Source organism: Cyprinus carpio, chromosome A4, assembly GCF_018340385.1.
Source record: "Cyprinus carpio isolate SPL01 chromosome A4, ASM1834038v1, whole genome shotgun sequence".
Classification (NCBI taxonomy): Eukaryota; Metazoa; Chordata; class Actinopteri; order Cypriniformes; family Cyprinidae; genus Cyprinus; species Cyprinus carpio.
Genome location: NC_056575.1, coordinates 27330715 through 27347835, shown reverse-complemented (window position 1 = coordinate 27347835; position 17121 = coordinate 27330715). Strand labels below are relative to the sequence as shown.

Genomic DNA, 17121 nt, shown 5'->3' with positions numbered 1-17121 from the left:
AAAACACAAACAATAGTCCAGACAGGGGCAAACAGAGTCCAAACAGCAAGACGATAGGGCAATCTGAAATACAAAGGCAAAGATCTTCACACAGAAGAACAGGCAAAGAAAGACTATACTAAACTAGGAACTAGACCGGGAACTGGCTCCATAAAGTAACTACTACTAGAAGAATAATAAATGCTAAACAATACTCAGCGTTGAATGGTGGCGTGAGACTGATTTATATAGTGTGTGTTATTGGTAGCAGCTGTGTGTAATTGGTTTCAGGTGAACTTGTGATTAATGCAACAGAACATGGGAAATGTAGTCCAGGGTGACTGTCTGTGTAGTGTGAAAGTCCATGTGGAGAGCGGGGGACCTATGGTGGTGAGTGAACGGAAGTTTATAGACCGAATTTGTGACAGTTACAGGTGTCCAGTCACTTTTGACTGTGAAGAGCACAAGTGTGACTCCCAAATGAGGAGCACCCATGAGTTAAATGAGTTCATGTGGTAACACGAATGTTGTTCAGGGAGAATAGAGCAGAGATGTTATTATTTCACGCTGAACTGAGGATATTTTGCATGTTTAAAAAACAATGTTTTGCACATGTTTTAAGTCTCGCATGAGTTTAAGAGTGAGATTTCCTCATGAGTGATGATGAGAGCCGCAACTAAAACCTTTACTTCCTGTTTTGCAGAATAAACACACTTTAAATGTGCAACGCCCATTTGTGAATTCTTCACTGCACACTGGAAAGTGTTACACATATACGGTAAAAAAACACTTTAATTTCCTTATAACATGTTTTTACATGTTATCTAAACAGACGAGCTACAGTGTTTGAGGGGGGTTAAAATTTTTGTAGGATGTTCACACAGAATGTAGGTGGGCATTATGCAAAAGTGGAAACTTGTGAACTTCATGTGAACTTCACAGAAATGAGAAATTACATTTTAAATGACTCTTTTAAGCGATATAGAGTTGACTCTTTCTTTTGAGAGACATTTTTTTATTTCTGTCAGAACCACTATTGTCAAAATGATTGACAATGAGCATACAGTTTGGTTTGGCGGTATGGTTCTGTTCTGGGCAAAAACTCCGTCATGAATGAGCATGGAGAGCTGCAATAATAACCCCCCTTAGGATAAATAGAACAGAGCAAAGCAGATATCATTACTTTTCCTATGATATTTAATTGTGGCAACATTATTCAAAATAAAAGGAGTCTCATTCAACAAGAGATAACAGAAAGCCAAGTCCTGACTGAGGCGAAAGGAGGAGTTGGGGATGGAGGATAAATCATAATGCTTAATTTTTTCATAACTATTAATACCAATAATATTTTAAATGTTTCCCCATGCCACAGGGTCCCTAGAGGGCGGAGCCTGGTGTGGTCACACCACTTACTCCGCCCAAAGGATGGCCCTGGACAAGGTGAAGGCTGTTTAAGGATTTGAGAACATTTCTGTCATTAAAACTAGACTAGTGATGGGTAAGAACAACAAAAGGGGACGCAAGAATCGCAATAAGAATGGCGAGATTAAATACAAGTGCAGTCGTAAGAAACATCAACCAGATGTCGATGTTGATGTAGATGTAGCAATTAGTGATTGTGCTGCACCCGATTGCACTGATTGTGATTGTTCTGGATGCGATTGCACTGATTGTGATTGTTCTGGATGCGATTGCACTGATTGTGATTGTTCTGGATGCTGTGATTGTTTCTTTTCAATCTGCTGTGATTTTCTGGCATCATGCATTTCTTGTTGTTTTGACAGGTGAGTAACATTACTTTTAGAATCATTAAAGATCATTTTTTTAAAGTATCATCAAATAAATGGTTTTCTTGATTCCTCTCAAGACTAAGAAACTGTTTATTAACAATTAAAGTAAAAATGTGTCATGTTCAGATAAAGTGTGACTGATCTATAATGACACATTTTTAAACTGGACTTTTAAATGAACATGACTAATAATATAGAAAAACCGTCTCAGGTTACGAATGTAACCATGGTTCCCTGAGTAGGGAACGAGACACTGCGTCCTCTAGGGGTCGCTATGGGGAACACCTCGTCGTGACCCGTGTCTGAAGCATACAAATGAAAAAAACACCAACTAGTTGGCCGGCGACAGCCTCTGACGTCACTACCGGTGCGACTATAAAACAGGCACCGGGAAAAACACGTCATTCACTTCTTCGTCTGAAGCTTGCGTCCGAAGCATGGCAGGGAGCTAGAGGACGCAGTGTCTCGTTCCCTACTCAGGGAACCATGGTTACATTCGTAACCTGAGACGTTCCCTTTCAAGGGAACTTCGAACTGCGTCCTCTAGGGGTCGCTATGGGGGAAAAAGTATACCCACGCCGCCATGCTGAGGGGAGTGCAGGCCAGAATCATGGCGAACACTAAGTACCAACTCTACCATTTCAATGGGAGTTGCCCCCGGGACGTTTAGACGGCTGTCTGTGACAATACCCCCTTACGGCCAAAGGCCTAAGCTACATACCCAACTTAATTGTTAGGGCCTCGGCCCGGTGGTAGAGCTAAAGGCTTGGAATCAGGAAAGATTCCTTTAAAGGGATACGGCTAGGAACCTAGCATTTTATACTAAGTCTTGTCTGTCACACAGTGGCTACAGCTTGCTTCCGCAAAAGCTTGCTGAAGGAGCTGTCTCAACAGATCTCCAGTACCAACACCCTGTTTAGATAGGTATCCGAGGATACATGTGTGGAGTGGCGCCCAAGATGAACGGGCTTTTACCAGCTCAAGAAAGGGCACGAAGCAACCGCGCGAAGCCCTCACCATATAGGATTTTAGAAAGAACGCAGAGTACTAGCATGCGAACTTACCACAGTGTGGATTTCAGAAAGTGTGCAAAGACTTCACGTGCACACTTACCATATCATGGATTTTCAAATACTGTTCAGAGGAAGGGCTCTCGTGGCACTCTGATAGAGCAGCTCATAGATGGAATGGTGGATCTCAAAAAGTATGTTTGAGAGTCATCAACTCGATCTGTGGAAATAATGCTGGAGCGCTCTGGGAAAAACAGTGAACTCAGTCTCATATGAGAGGAGAACTCCTGAATCCAGAGTAGCACACTCATAGGCGACCCTTCTTGGAAAAGGGGAGCGCTGCTAAACTACCACGAGAATCGCCCGAATAGCCCCTCATGTTGAGGCAAGCGATGCTTGAAGTGTATAAACAAATACACTGGCTGAATGGAGCCCAAGGAACCAAGGTCTAATCATCTCAAGAAAGGGAACGAGGCAAAAGTGCGTAACCCTTACCATACAGGATTTCAGAAAGTGCGCAGAGTCTTGCGTGCACACTTACCAATACGTGGATTTTTAGAAAGTGCGCAAAGTGTTCACGTGCACACTGACCACCATGTGGTTTTCAGAAAGTACACATAGCTTAGCGTGTGTACCTAAAGGTTCCTAAGCATCGCAGAGGTGCTGAACCGCACGGGAGAGGCAAGCTCGAATTTTATAAACCTCTAGCGAGGGGAGCATCACCTGAGGCAGCATATACAAGAAGACTTCTGTAACTGCCACCTTCACTTCCCGCTGGATGCGACAGCACCTAAGCGGCCAGGAGACCCCTCAGGGTGACCTGGCCGGACATCCATGAAATTCCCTGCAGTGCTGTGCCAGGCCTGATGATCAAGGAGGCTCCCGCAGAAACCTGTGATCTCAGCCGCCTAATACCGGAACATGAAGCCGGATGGCTGGTGCTGACGAGTGTTTAGTAAACACTGTAACTGAAGCTCAAGGGGCGCCTCCTTTTAGTCCGGACCATCAGTAAGGTGGTTGCTATGAACATAGAACCAGCCAAAAACATTATAGGTCCAGCATAGGAGACTGTTATACATTAGAGGTTTCCACCTAACCTCGATCAGGTGGAGAGCTGGTGGTTATAGGGGAATTAGGAAGGGGAGGATAAAAGCAGAAGTTAAAAATCCCTAAAGAGAACGAGTAGATACCTCAGTATCACTCTGACGAGAACGCTGCCTCATCTGGATCACATACCTTAGGTTCTGCTTACCTCCTTGTGACCCACAATTCCTCTTACCCCTGCCCGCAGGTGGGGGAGGAGTGTGAGCCGCGACACTAGCCTTCTGTGCCCGTCTTTGATCCTCAGATCGAGACAGGCCAGGACCCCTATGTTGTTCGGGCTCAGACCTGGACCTTCGTGGAACGAAGGATCTGAAAGCAGCGGAGTGCGCCTTCGTCTCCCCGAACTTCTCAATCACAGTCTCAACGGAAATACCGAAAAGTTCAGAAGGCGAAACCTGAGCATCGAGAAGAAAGCCTTTTCTTTCTTCCCGATGTCTGCCAGGTTCACCTACAGATGTCTCTCCGTTACCACCATGGCCACCATAGACCTGCCCATGGTGGAGGCGGCCTGCTTGGTAGCCCAGGAGAGAGGCCTGTGGTGCGGCGCAGCTCGGCTACCTGATCAGGAAAAAGGCCTTCGCCTCTATCCAGGTCTCTTAGCAGATCAGTCTGATATGCTTGAAGCATTTATTTTGTAATAAAGCCACAGCCTGACCTGCTGCTGCGTATGCCTTGCCATTTAAGCAAGATGCATTGCTTGAAGGGCTTAGATGGCAAGGAGGAATATTAAGAGAGGATGTCTCCCCCGCAGAATGAAAGCTCTTTCTGCAGGGGGCATCCTCTCATAGCCGTTTTCCGTGCATCGCCTCGATGTCGGCAAAACTCTTATGCTGAAACCGATGGATGCGAGAAGAAAACGGCCTCTTTCATTTCCTTTCGATCTCTGTATGGAGATCAGGCAGAAATGGAAGGCTCACCTGAGCTGGAGGGCTATGGTCGGAAAGATAACACTCATTGAGGCGCGATCCATAAACTCCAACAGCTCTACATACGCAGGGCAGGACAATTGAGAAGGCTCAGCCTCAGCTTCTTCACCATCCTCAAATATCTCCTGCTTTTCCCTGGGTACAAACCCAGCAGAGCACTAACCTCAGTATCAGAAAGTGTTAAAGATATAACATCATCCTCCCGAGGCTCTCTCTCGTCCGCCGCCATTATGAGCGTGAAAGGGAAAGTCCCTTTTTAAACCATTCAGACAGATCCACCTGAAATTCTCACGAGCTCATTCTCCTCCATGCCTCAGCAGCGGCGAGTCCTGAACCGCGGGAAGCAGATGGCTGCCTTTTTTATTTATTTTATTTTTTTTTTTCGGAAAGAGAGACGAACGAGAGCGGAGCTTTTTCCTTGAAAAAACGCTCGCAATGCACGCAGATTGCCTCCTCAAAGACATCCCGTGCGTGCTCTTTACCCAAACAAATCACATAAAGATTGTGTGTGTCATCGGGTGTCAAATAACGCCGACACAGATGCATACATTGTCTAAACGCTTGCTAGTAATCGCCATGATAGACAGAGAAAGAGCGCTCTTACCGGTTCTTTTAGATGCACGCTTCAAACAAAACAGTCAGTGAAGACGAAGAAGAGAATGACGTGTTTTCCCCGGTGCCTGTTTTATAGTCGCACCGGTAGTGACGTCAGAGGCTGTCGCCGGCCAACTAATTGGTGTTTTTTCATTTGTATGCTTCAGACACGGGTCACGACGAGGTGTCCCCCATAGCGACCCCTAGAGGACGCAGTTCGAAGTTCCCTTGAAAGGGAACACATTGTTAATGTATACTGCAAAGAAAAAAAATATTGTTGACACTGTTGATGCTATATTGTTGATATTGTCTAATGTTGATGCTAAATCTTTTTTCCAGAGATGAATAATCTGTTCAGAGTAAATGGATTCCTGGAGGAGATGCAGCGGTCAGAGGTCTCCTAAAGAGCATCATCTAACCCAAAGCAAACAGCAATAAATACCATCTTTAATGTCATTAACAAATGATTGTTAAACATAATAAAAAAGAAAATGTTATTTGTACATTCACACAGTTGCAGCCATTAAATAAAATACAAAAAAATCTTGAATAGTAATGTTTGATTACAGTCAGTGTGCGTCATGTGTATGTTCCTGTTTGTCCTTATTTGGTCCTTCCTGTTCCTGTCCCAATGTAGTTTGATTGTCTCATTAGTTCCAGGTGTCCCTCGTCTTTGTATTTAAAGTGTGTTCCAGTTCTTGTTCCTTTGTCTGCTAGTAAACAAGTAAACATGTTAAATGTCATTCGGAGTTTGTCTCCCTTGGGTCATTGAGTTAAAATGTCCAGTTCAAAGTATTCTCCAGCATCTCCTCGTTCCTGTCCTGTGTATCATGACAGTGTGTGAGGAAAAGAGGGATTTATTTAGTTCATTTACATCTTGTTAGGTGTATCTGCGGGTATCAGTGTATGAGAATGGTGTGATGTAACTCTGATCATCGTATTATTTCACGTGTTGACTGGGATTACTGCTTTATGAAAACCTTTAGCTTCAATATTTTTATGCTCTTAATCATTTTTCTACGCCTAAAAACATGTATGTAATACTCTGTTATTTCTTCGCAAATAACTGTATCCTGGGCATGTCCTACGGGAGTGCCAGAGGGAACGAAACGAAAGCAAGAGTAGGTCCGTTAAAGCAAAGAAAGGGGCTTTGTTTAAAGCGAGAAATAAGACACTGGCGAAACATTTTCCAAATGCTCTAGTATGTATTTGTGTTTGAGCCCTGGAGGTTTCCCCAGTCAACACATGAGATCATTTGATGATCACAAAAACATCACACCATTCACATACACTGATACTCACAGTGTGAGTAATATGTGAGCTCATTGTGAATTCAAAATGTTGAGCAGGTTGAGAAGAGGCAGTTCAGTTCACCAGGGGGAGATTCTAGATCCTGTTTCTCAACACTGTCACACTATCTTACATGGTGAGCTCACAGTATGAGCTTACTATTTTATTAATGATAACAATGCAATTATCACTTAGACTCAGTATGCAGTCCTTGTGAGGTGCTATTAATTTAAAGTTTTTAATTATAATAGCTTTATGATTATGCAGTATAGGGTCCAGCAGTGTCATAATCATGTATAAAGGTTTTTATGAAGCAAGATTTTGAAGGCATGATAAGACTTTTGGAGTTACTGTGTCAAACATAAAGAATCAGTGTATGAATCTCAACAATGGTGACAATCAAAAGCTTCAGGGTGCGTTCACACCAGACGCGAAATGAGCATCTGGCGCGAGTGATTTCAATGTTAAGTCAAACCAAAATAGACAACCTGTGGCGCGTTTCGCGCGAATGAGGCGGCGCGAATTGAGCGTTTCGGGCGTTTGACGCGCGAAACGCGCGAAACGCGCTAGTTGAAAAATCTGAACTTTGGCGAAATTTCGCGCCGCGTTAACCAATCAGGAGCTTGCTCTAGAAGTGACGTGATTACGACGTAGCGAGCGGAGGGAAAATCCGAAACAACAATGGAGGACAAAGTCATCATCGCTGTATGTGGATACCCGGAGCTATATGATACTTCATCATAATTCTACAGAAACAGGAATAAAAAGGATCTTGCTTGGAAGAAAGTGAATTATATTTTATCTTGAACCAGTAAAGAGACATCAGAGCCAGCGGCAAATGTCAGAAGGACTAGCCGAGTTGAGACTGCTCTAGGCGGATACATGATCACTGAGCTCCCGCTGATCGCATGGAGCTCGTCTCCGAAATCGGCGAAACACATTTTTTAAATGGACGCTGTTTTTATAAATAAACCGCATATTTGAGTTTAAAACAACTACATTCTCACCTGAAATACTTTTAAAACTAACCTTCATAACACGATAACAATAATATTTTGAAAACTATCCGAATAAAAACGGTGGTTGAAATCACAATGCTGCGTGAACTCAACTGGCAGAAGCCCCTCCCATGATGCGAATTCGCGTCTGTTGTTAAGTTAATTTCACGCGCGAATGAAGCGAATGAACTCAAAATGTTCAAGCGTCCAACTACGCGCGAATAGCGCGATTTATTCGCGCAAGTCGCGTCTGGTGTGAACGCACAGTGAGAATCAAAATGAGCTTTATTGCCAGGTATGTTTACACATACGCGGAATTTGTTTTCATGACAGAAGCTTCCGCAGTGCAACAGAATGACAGCGATAGAACAAAAAACACATAAAATACAAATAAGTAGGTAAGGAATAACAATATACAAATTGACAATTGTATGTGCAGGTATATTACAATAGACAGTTTTGTATGTACAGGTATATTATGTAAAAATCTGAAGTGTAGACTAAGTATGTGTGTATAAATAGTGTTGTGTGTTCCACAGTTATTATCAAGTGTTCATTAGATGGATTGGCCTGAGGGAAGAAACTGTTTCTGTGTCTGGTTGTTCTGGTGCTCAGAGCTCTGTAGCGTCGACCAGATGGCAACAGTTCAAAGAGGGAGTGTGCTGGATGTGAGGGGTCCAGAGTGATTTTTCCAGCCCTTTTGCTCACTCTGGATGAGTACAGTTCTTGAATAGAAGAGGAGGGTTGTACCGATGATTCACTCAGCAGTCCGGACTACCCTCTGTAGTCTTCTGAGGTCAGATTTGGTAGCTGAGCTCAACCAGACAGTTACTGAAGTGCAGAGGACGGATTCAATGATGGCGGAGTAGAACTGTTTCAGCAGCTCTTGAGATAGGTTGATTTTCCTCATTCATGCTACAATGCATGCTGGGTACCTAGTCTCTCTGCAGTGAGTGCAGTTTGACCTCACATTGTGACCATAGTATGAGCACACATTAAGGGCGCTGTGAGGTTACACTTTTAGTTCACCTCACAGTGTGACCACATCACGAGTATCCTGGGAGCTCTTAAGGGGATCACTGTGAGATCAAATTGCTGACTGGGTTCACATTAAAATACTGCACGAGCGCGAATCTATCCGCTCGCACACAGATTTCCTTTGCTTTGTCACAAAACCAGACGCGTGCTCAGACACATGCTCTAGCCCGGAGAAAATGCGTGCACTTAAAACGCGTCTCCTCTGCTCAAACTGTGTCTTGTGAACTCACAACTCTCTCTATGGTCATGCGCTAGATAGTCATTCTTTTCGCAACTTTCTATTTCTAACCTTTTTTGTTCACATCCTTTACCGTGTGCAGTATGAACGCTCTGATCCATTAACATGGGCTCGGAAAAAATACGCATTAACAGACAGCTTGTGAACCTGGAGATACGTAGGCATATGTTCTGTTCTCTGTTCTGTTCTCACGCTGCATTCTGACTGGTTCAGAGAGCAACACCAAACGTGCAGTGTGTAACACCAATCAAGGCCACCACTAGATGGAGCTATAGGATTACTTTTAAATAATTGTTGTAGAAACGTGTATAGAGCATTTAAATCATTTTAAAAATCTTTCAAAGAAAAGTAATATGTATATTAAAAGCTAATGAATTTGACGGGTAATATAATTTTATATAATCATTTCACAAATTTTTATAGATCATTAAAAGGATTTTTAAAAATGGTTATAGATCATGAAAAGTGTTGGCAACAATTTATAATAAGCTCTCTTTAGTTTACATTAGTTAATGCAATAACTAACATGAACTAACAACGAACAATCTATTTTTCAGATTATTTATTAATATTTTTTATTTTAGTTAATCCTATCATTAAAAATATTAATGTTCATGTTATTTCACAGTACATAAACTATCTTAAAATAAAACTGTAAATAAAAAATGTATTAGTAAATAATGTATTAAAATATTTTTAAATAAGCTTTAATTAACATATGTGTGTGTGTGTGTGTGTGTTAAATGATATAATTAAATAATATAGTCTTTAACATTAGTACAAGCTAAGTATTAACAACATTTTTTACTGCATTTGTGTTAGTAAAAAAAAATATGTTAATTCATGGTAGAGTAACTGATGTACATTAACTATAAATTTTAATTAATAATGTAGTAATCCATTTTGAACAATATTAACTAAGATTCATAAATGCTATATAAATGATGTATATGTTAACTTATATAATGTTAAAAACTAAATCCTTATTGAAAAAGTGTTAGAATAATTTTAGAATAATATATATATATATATATATATATATATATATATATATATATATATTGTTCTATCTGTGTGTGTTTTTGTGTATGTGTATGTGTGTGTGTGTGTGTGTGTGTGTGTGTAAGTGAGTGTGTGAGAAAGACAGAGAGAGAGACTCACATTAATAAATGCCATACAGTTGTTGTTAATGTAATGTAATATAATTAATGTTAATAACTGAAACCTTATTGGAAGTGTTACTTAAGTTTTATATGTTGTGTTGTGTGTGTGTCTCTTGATGGTTCGGATTAACCCTTTCATTGCTGTATGCCTTAATTCCAAACTGCTAAATTAAGTGTGTCCAATCTTGTTCCTGGCGATCGACTGTCCTGCAAAGTTCAGCTCCAACTCTAATCAGTCACACCTACCTTTAATTTTCAAGCAATCCTGAAGACATTAATTAGTTGCTTCAGGTGTGTTTGATTAGGGTTGGAGCTAAACTTTACAGGACAGTCGATCGCCATTAACAGAGTTGGACACCCCTGTGCTAGACTCTCTCTCTGATGCCACCGCGGTGGCGTTTGTTTCCTGATGCCACCGGGGTGGTGTTTGCGCTGACGGCTCGGGCCCGCCATCGCTGCTTGCAGCTATATTTTATTCATTGTTATGGCTGGTATTGGACAGTGATGTAATAATTTATTAAATATTTCTGAAAGGAAAAAAGGAAAAAGTAATATTTAATAGCTGGGACTGCTGGAACTCTGCATAGTTAATGAGCTGTCCATTCCGGCTTCAACTGATACCATCCAGGGGCACGTTTCCCGTACAACTACGTAACTTGCTGATTAACCACCATAGTACGATGCATCGTTATGGAAACGAACTAGCTAGTCACGACTATTTTCAGAAACCATGGTACCTGTGTCGCAGATCCATCGTTTAAACCACATTGGTTTGAGCCGTCGTTCTTCTTCTTCTTCGATCTAATGGCTGACTGGAGCCACCTACAGTAATTTGGTTTTATTTTCTCTTTTCTTCGACTCTAATTACGCTTTTGAAATCACGTTACGTAGGAGTCAAGTAATATCATTCATCATTCATTTGTTCTAAAATACATTATATACATATACACACACAAGAGTTAAAAATGTGCTCTTTTTCTGATCCCAATGTCTATAATCCACAATTTCATATAAATACCATTTCTTATTTAATATTGATAGGCCTACATAAGCACAGTTGAAAGGGTTATTTTGCTCAATTTTTTAAAAAACTGTGATGTAGTGTTGTGGACACCTGTTGCTTATTTTGCTCAATTTTTCCTATTAAAGTCTCCTTGCCATTCAGCCATGTGTTAATGAAAATGACACGAAAACCCCAATTTTCATTGCAGTTATCTGTAGTTCTTTTGGAGGAGGTGGAAAATAATAAAGTCCAGCTATTTTCAAAGCTGAAAAAATACTGCATTACAAATACTGACAAAAATAAAATCTGGGCAGAAATCACTCAAAAAATAAATGATGCTGGCTATGGATATGAACAAAGCCCAGAAGAAGTCAGGAATAAGTGGAGGGAATGGCTGCGGCAGGGGCGCAGAGGAAGCATGTAAGAGGGAAGCAAACAGGACTGATGGGGGTATCAATTGAGTTCCTCCTCTCCCTACAGAGGAAGAGAAAGTTTTGGCCATCTTGGGGCCTGTTGCATTGGAAGGATCCTTGGAGGTATAGATACATGTGCATCAACCAGGCCTTTGTCTTCAAAGTTCAGGCCTCCAACATCAGGCCCTTTCCAGTCTGGCCCTTCAACATCAGGCCCCCTCCTCCCTGGGCCTCTAACATCAGGCTTCACATCTTCAGAGGGCAATAAGAAGAAACAACGCCTTAAGTTCAGTTGTTAGCTACACTGCATCATTATGCTGTTGGAAATTTTATGGAGGAGATGGGTGATGGCCTGGGGCTCATCATATCTTCAGTCAGCAAAACTGTGACCGCAGTAACACCTTTGCTGTTACAGCTTATGAAGAACATCCTGATTTCCCCTCAAATTCCTGAAGAAATCCAGCAGGCAAATCAACAGTATTGACAACATCTCCAGAGTTATTGGCATCACTGATGGCACCCTTATCCCAGTGTCAAACCCTGTGGTAAATGAGCCCTTGTACATTTACAGGAAAGGATATCCAGCCATTAATGTTCAAATAGTGTGTGATCACAAGGGGATGTTCAATGACATTGTAGCAAAATGGCTTGGAAGCACACATGACTCCTTTGTGTGGGCCACTTCTGCAGTTTGCAGGTGGCTGAAGAGGGTGCATGGCTTTGGTGGCTGCTGGGAGACAGTGGATATCCTCTTCACCCATACCTCCTGACACCTGTGCCACATCCAGCCACCACTGCAGTTTAAACCATTTGAATAATCTGACATAACATCTGTTAAATATTTTGTTTATTTGCCAATATGCCCCCTGCCCCGCAGAGAATATTCTATATTCTAATTCTGTAAAAACAACAAAATCACTAATTTATAGGTACATTTTTGTTACTTTATTTGGGTACATTCATTTAAAATACTGTTATTTGAGTGTTAAAATTTAATATAAGTGAAAACTTTTAATATACTGTTTTACCAATATTGTTATATGAAAAATATGCGTTTATGTATGTTTTAAAATGCTGACTTGACAATCTCACCTCTTCTTTGCACAAATGAAATGAAGGCTGCGTTCCAATCGGCATGATTAATGCTTTCAGAGGGCACTTCGAAGGGAGAATAATTGCGAGGGCCATGCTGCTATATAGTGTCAAACTGAATTTATGATAAATAAAAAATATTTTAAGGTGAATTAGGTAAGATCTACGCACCACAACTTTCTTCCAAATCACTCAAAGTGGATGGTGAAATCTTCGAAAGGAATAGGGCATAGGGTCGATAACTCTGAATAGAACACAGCCCAGGTGCGGCGCAATCAATGACATCGACACAGTAAACTAACGACGAACTAAGCCTCTAACCACAGGTGAAGAGCTGTCGTTCCAACAACACAAGTTTGCGAAGCAGTTTGCCAATGTTCGTTTGAACTATGGTTTCGGGAAACACCGGATCGTTGAGTTCCTCCTTTTAAAAAAAACACCTCATCATTATGTTTTTACAACAAAAAAAAATAAAATAATTATCACCACGGTTCATAGAGTAAGTTACCATGGTAACCAACTCTGAGTATAAGTTACCTCTCTTTCAGAAACGGACTTGACTTACCCTGCTTTCTCGGGTTTGACAAACCTTCCATTCTGAAACTGAAAACCCAGAGTTTCCCTCATTTCAGGGTTAACATACTCAGAGTTTTCACTTAATCTCCTCTCTGAAACGGGCCTCAGGAACTGAAGTAGACATCCCTGATATAAAATATTAGAAGAATATTATCCTTACCCAACAAGCAAACTATGAGTTAGAGTTATGTGAACTACCCGAAAACTAACACCCCAGCAGAACTAACATGCTCTGGTTACTGTGACATCAAGATAAGACTGGTTTAGAACTCAAAGGAATGTAGAGTTTCACTCTATAAGTACTTTGAAAAGGACAAACATACCCTTTTACTCTACAGTACATCATAACCCTTTATCCTCTATATATTGTTTATATATAATTACTCTAAATCAGGGCTATTCAATTAGTTTCATTTTAGGGCCAGATTATCGAATTGAAAATTTGAAGGGGGCCGGGTGAGGGCGATCATCCCAAAGTTTTTTTTTTTGTTTTTGTTTTTTTTTTTTGGGGGGGGGGGGGCATATTCCTTTGGATGAGACATTAAACCGAGGTCCTGCAAATGCGTTTGTTTTCTTTATTTTATAAAAGCACAACATTTAATTGATATTGTGAGTGCACACAAATAAAACTAGCCCCTTTACAGTTTAGAATGATGTATTACTCTTACATTTATGAGCAAAAATGACTGCCTATTTTAAGTTGTTTCCACTGCTGAAAAAAAATAGCAAGTGATAGCCCTGGGCCTCCGTATCCTGCAGCTTCCACTCTCCACACAAACAATAGGATATGCGTCTAACAGCGCACATTTATCTAGGTTAAACGTTTAAACTAACATTGTTATATGCTTGAACTGTTTTATATCTATAGATTCTATTTGAGGCAAGTCGTGATGGTTTGAGAAGGCTAAATTGATCAACTCATTGTCTGCCACTTTGACATTACTTTAAAAAACAAAAACTTACATTTAACGAACAAAAAATTATCAAAACTTTTCTAAAAAAAAACAATAAAAAAAAAAAAAAAAAAAAAAATAACCACTCCAACACAAAATACAAAACTTAACTATTTTAATAGCTGAAACAGTATATAAGCTGTTTTGGGAGAAGGGGAAAAAAAGATGGGCTAAGGCCTATATGTTGTTTTCTGTGAGCATGCTCTTGAAAAAAAAAAAAAAAAGTGCGGTGATGACCTCAAAAAAAAAAAAAGTGCGGTGATGACCTCAACACCGTAGTCAGCATCTAATTACCGCGGTTATGGTCACAGCCCTATTATAAACGCAGACAGACATAACTTTCAATGTGGATAAAACAATAGAAAATAGGAGCTCTGCCGACATCTGACCAAACGGACATCATCACCTAATAAAGGTCCATCCGTGGGCTGGACTCCTACATAGTATTATAAAAATATTTAATAGTTTCTTCACCTCGGGAGGAGAACACACAAACCTGAACACAGACATCCTCACACATTAAAAGATCCCTGATCAAAATATTTAACATTTATTTAAATAATTAAATATTATTAGATATTTAAAATGGTTGTAAAATGTATTAATTTGTGAGAGCATACTAAATTAAACTATCATAATTTCACATTAAAAGAGAACACACAACAAAACAACAAAGCAGCTGCTCGGTTTGTTTGTGACTACAGGAACGCACAAAACAACTCCATTAGGGCTTTTAAGTCCAAATGCGTACACATATAACACTACAGAAAAATACTGACAAACCCTTGTATGTTTCTGTCAAATTTATTTAGAAAGAATGAGCATTAATTTTTCTTGATGTATGTACTCTGAGGAGGTTTGACCGCTATCCCGTCTCACTGTACTATTATCAGCTCACAGACAGAAAATAGTTATACGAGTTACACAGAGTATATGAAATTTATGACTTGCGGATGCAGAAGTCCGGCATAAACAATGTAGTAAATACATGATTAAAACCATATATGATTTGTCTAAGTTCTTTAAGCGGTCTCTGGTATTTTCATAATCATAACGTGTTTTTATAATGGTGATTGTTAGCATATGCAGCCTTTTGCATCACGTACAATAAATTTCTGCCTCCTACGGTGATCAAAATTCCCATCGGATCGCAATCGTAAGTTAATTCAAACACTCGCTGGTGTCTGCAAGTGAGTTCTGCCATTAAAGTTGTTTTAAATGTCTTAAATGTTGATGCTAGCTGGTAGCTTCATATGAAAATATGGGAAATGAACAGCGGTGCTGACCATCTCTAACTCCTTTGTTCATGACCACTCCTCTAGACCCACTTGGCCCATTTGGGCCCAAGGTATTGGCGAGCCGAAAATCCCTGTCCGTTGGCCCAGAGGAAGCCTAGATGAGGCACGATCAAGCCCCAGACAGTGGAAAACGTGACTGGCCCTGGCATGCACTAGCATGCCGCCTTTGGCTCGACAGTGGAAATGAATCTACTGTGATCAAGGCCTGTAGGCCAGCATGTGTATACCTTGGGGGTCTGCTAATTGTGACACCTTTTGCACAGTGGGTGAAGCTGTAATCTGCTGATTGGTTAGTTTGAATGTCTCACATTTGGTTAACAAACAAATGGACAAAAAAATTATAAAACTCTTTTTTTGCTTTTTGGGGCTCTGCTCTCTCCCTCAATCTTTCTCTCTATCTTTCTCTATTTTTCAAGGAACATTTTACATACACACTGGGTACATTTAACTGTTTGTGTTTTACTATCCTTTATCTATTTTGTAACCAATTAAAGTGTAACCTTAATGAAATACTGTCAATAAACTATTTCAATTATAGAGTATTATACCATTGTGCTAATGTTTCTTTAGTCCTTCGGCAATCCTACAGCCTGAACCACTGTAGGGAGACCAGGTGAGCGTGATTTCACCAAGTACAACATGTTCCTGGATCAACATCCTTGATCCTGGAATAACATTACAATCAACCAATCAGAACTGAGATATAACTTTTCAGGAAATATCTGTTTCAGGCTTAAAATCAGGGTTAGGAGCTTCTACACCCTTGTTAATCCCACTGATTTTAGGAATAAATAAATTATGGGTAGGGTTAGGTTTAGGGGTAGGGATTGAGTTAATTCTATATTTTTGGACATTAATGTTTATCCAGGATCATCAAAAGAACCAGAACCAGAAGGACCATTTAAGCATCTTATAATATACAACCTAGTAAACCACCCTTACATTGTGACTTGTTACCTTAACATGTTTTTTTCCCCATTTACTATTGTTTTTATACAGCCAAGTTAACTTACTGAAGACCCTGTCTGTGCACAAACAAAATAAAGAAATTGCAAAAAGATATTTAAGAAATGATTTTAATTACATTTTAATGAATGTTGCAACAGTCCCCTCTTATGGGTGTATAAGTAAAGTGACAAAACAATACTTTGTGATTCTGTAAACAGAAAAGTGTGTGTGAGTCTCTGGAGCTCTGCACTAGACCTCTCACATGCTGCTGTGTCTCTCTGCTGTCAGGTGTGCATCTCTCACTCTTAGACTCATCTTTGAGCAATCGGTGTTATGTATTTATCTGAATTGGAATTGAATTTAATTCTAATTTGGATTCTCATTGTTTGATTGTTAAATGGTATAAATTCATTCTGACCTGACAAATGAAATGTTATGATATGCAGACATATTTCTTGAATTGAAGAGTTTATTTCTGCCTGACAAGGGGGCTAAAATGACAAAAATCTAAAAAAAAAAAAAAAAGTCATTCCTGTTTATGTGATGAATGACAAAACTCTTGTACAAACAGCACTTTCACTTTCAGAACTTGTGTAGACTACAAACTTTGACCGAAACTGTCTTACATTTAACACTATTATCTATTATGGTTCAGTTTGTTTATAAAAGTATGCAGTTATAGAGATGCATCTTTTATACAGATGTATT

General features: G+C 40.1%; 1 long non-coding RNA gene across 1 annotated transcript; it reads left to right on the top strand.

Annotated features, from left to right (window-relative positions):
* The first annotated feature begins 105 nt into the window (after positions 1 to 105).
* On the top strand, positions 106 to 6061 carry LOC122141743. The gene is made up of 3 exons (XR_006158065.1): positions 106 to 369; positions 683 to 757; positions 5743 to 6061. It is a non-coding gene; the product is annotated as an uncharacterized LOC122141743 (long non-coding RNA).
* The last annotated feature ends 11060 nt before the right edge of the window (positions 6062 to 17121 follow it).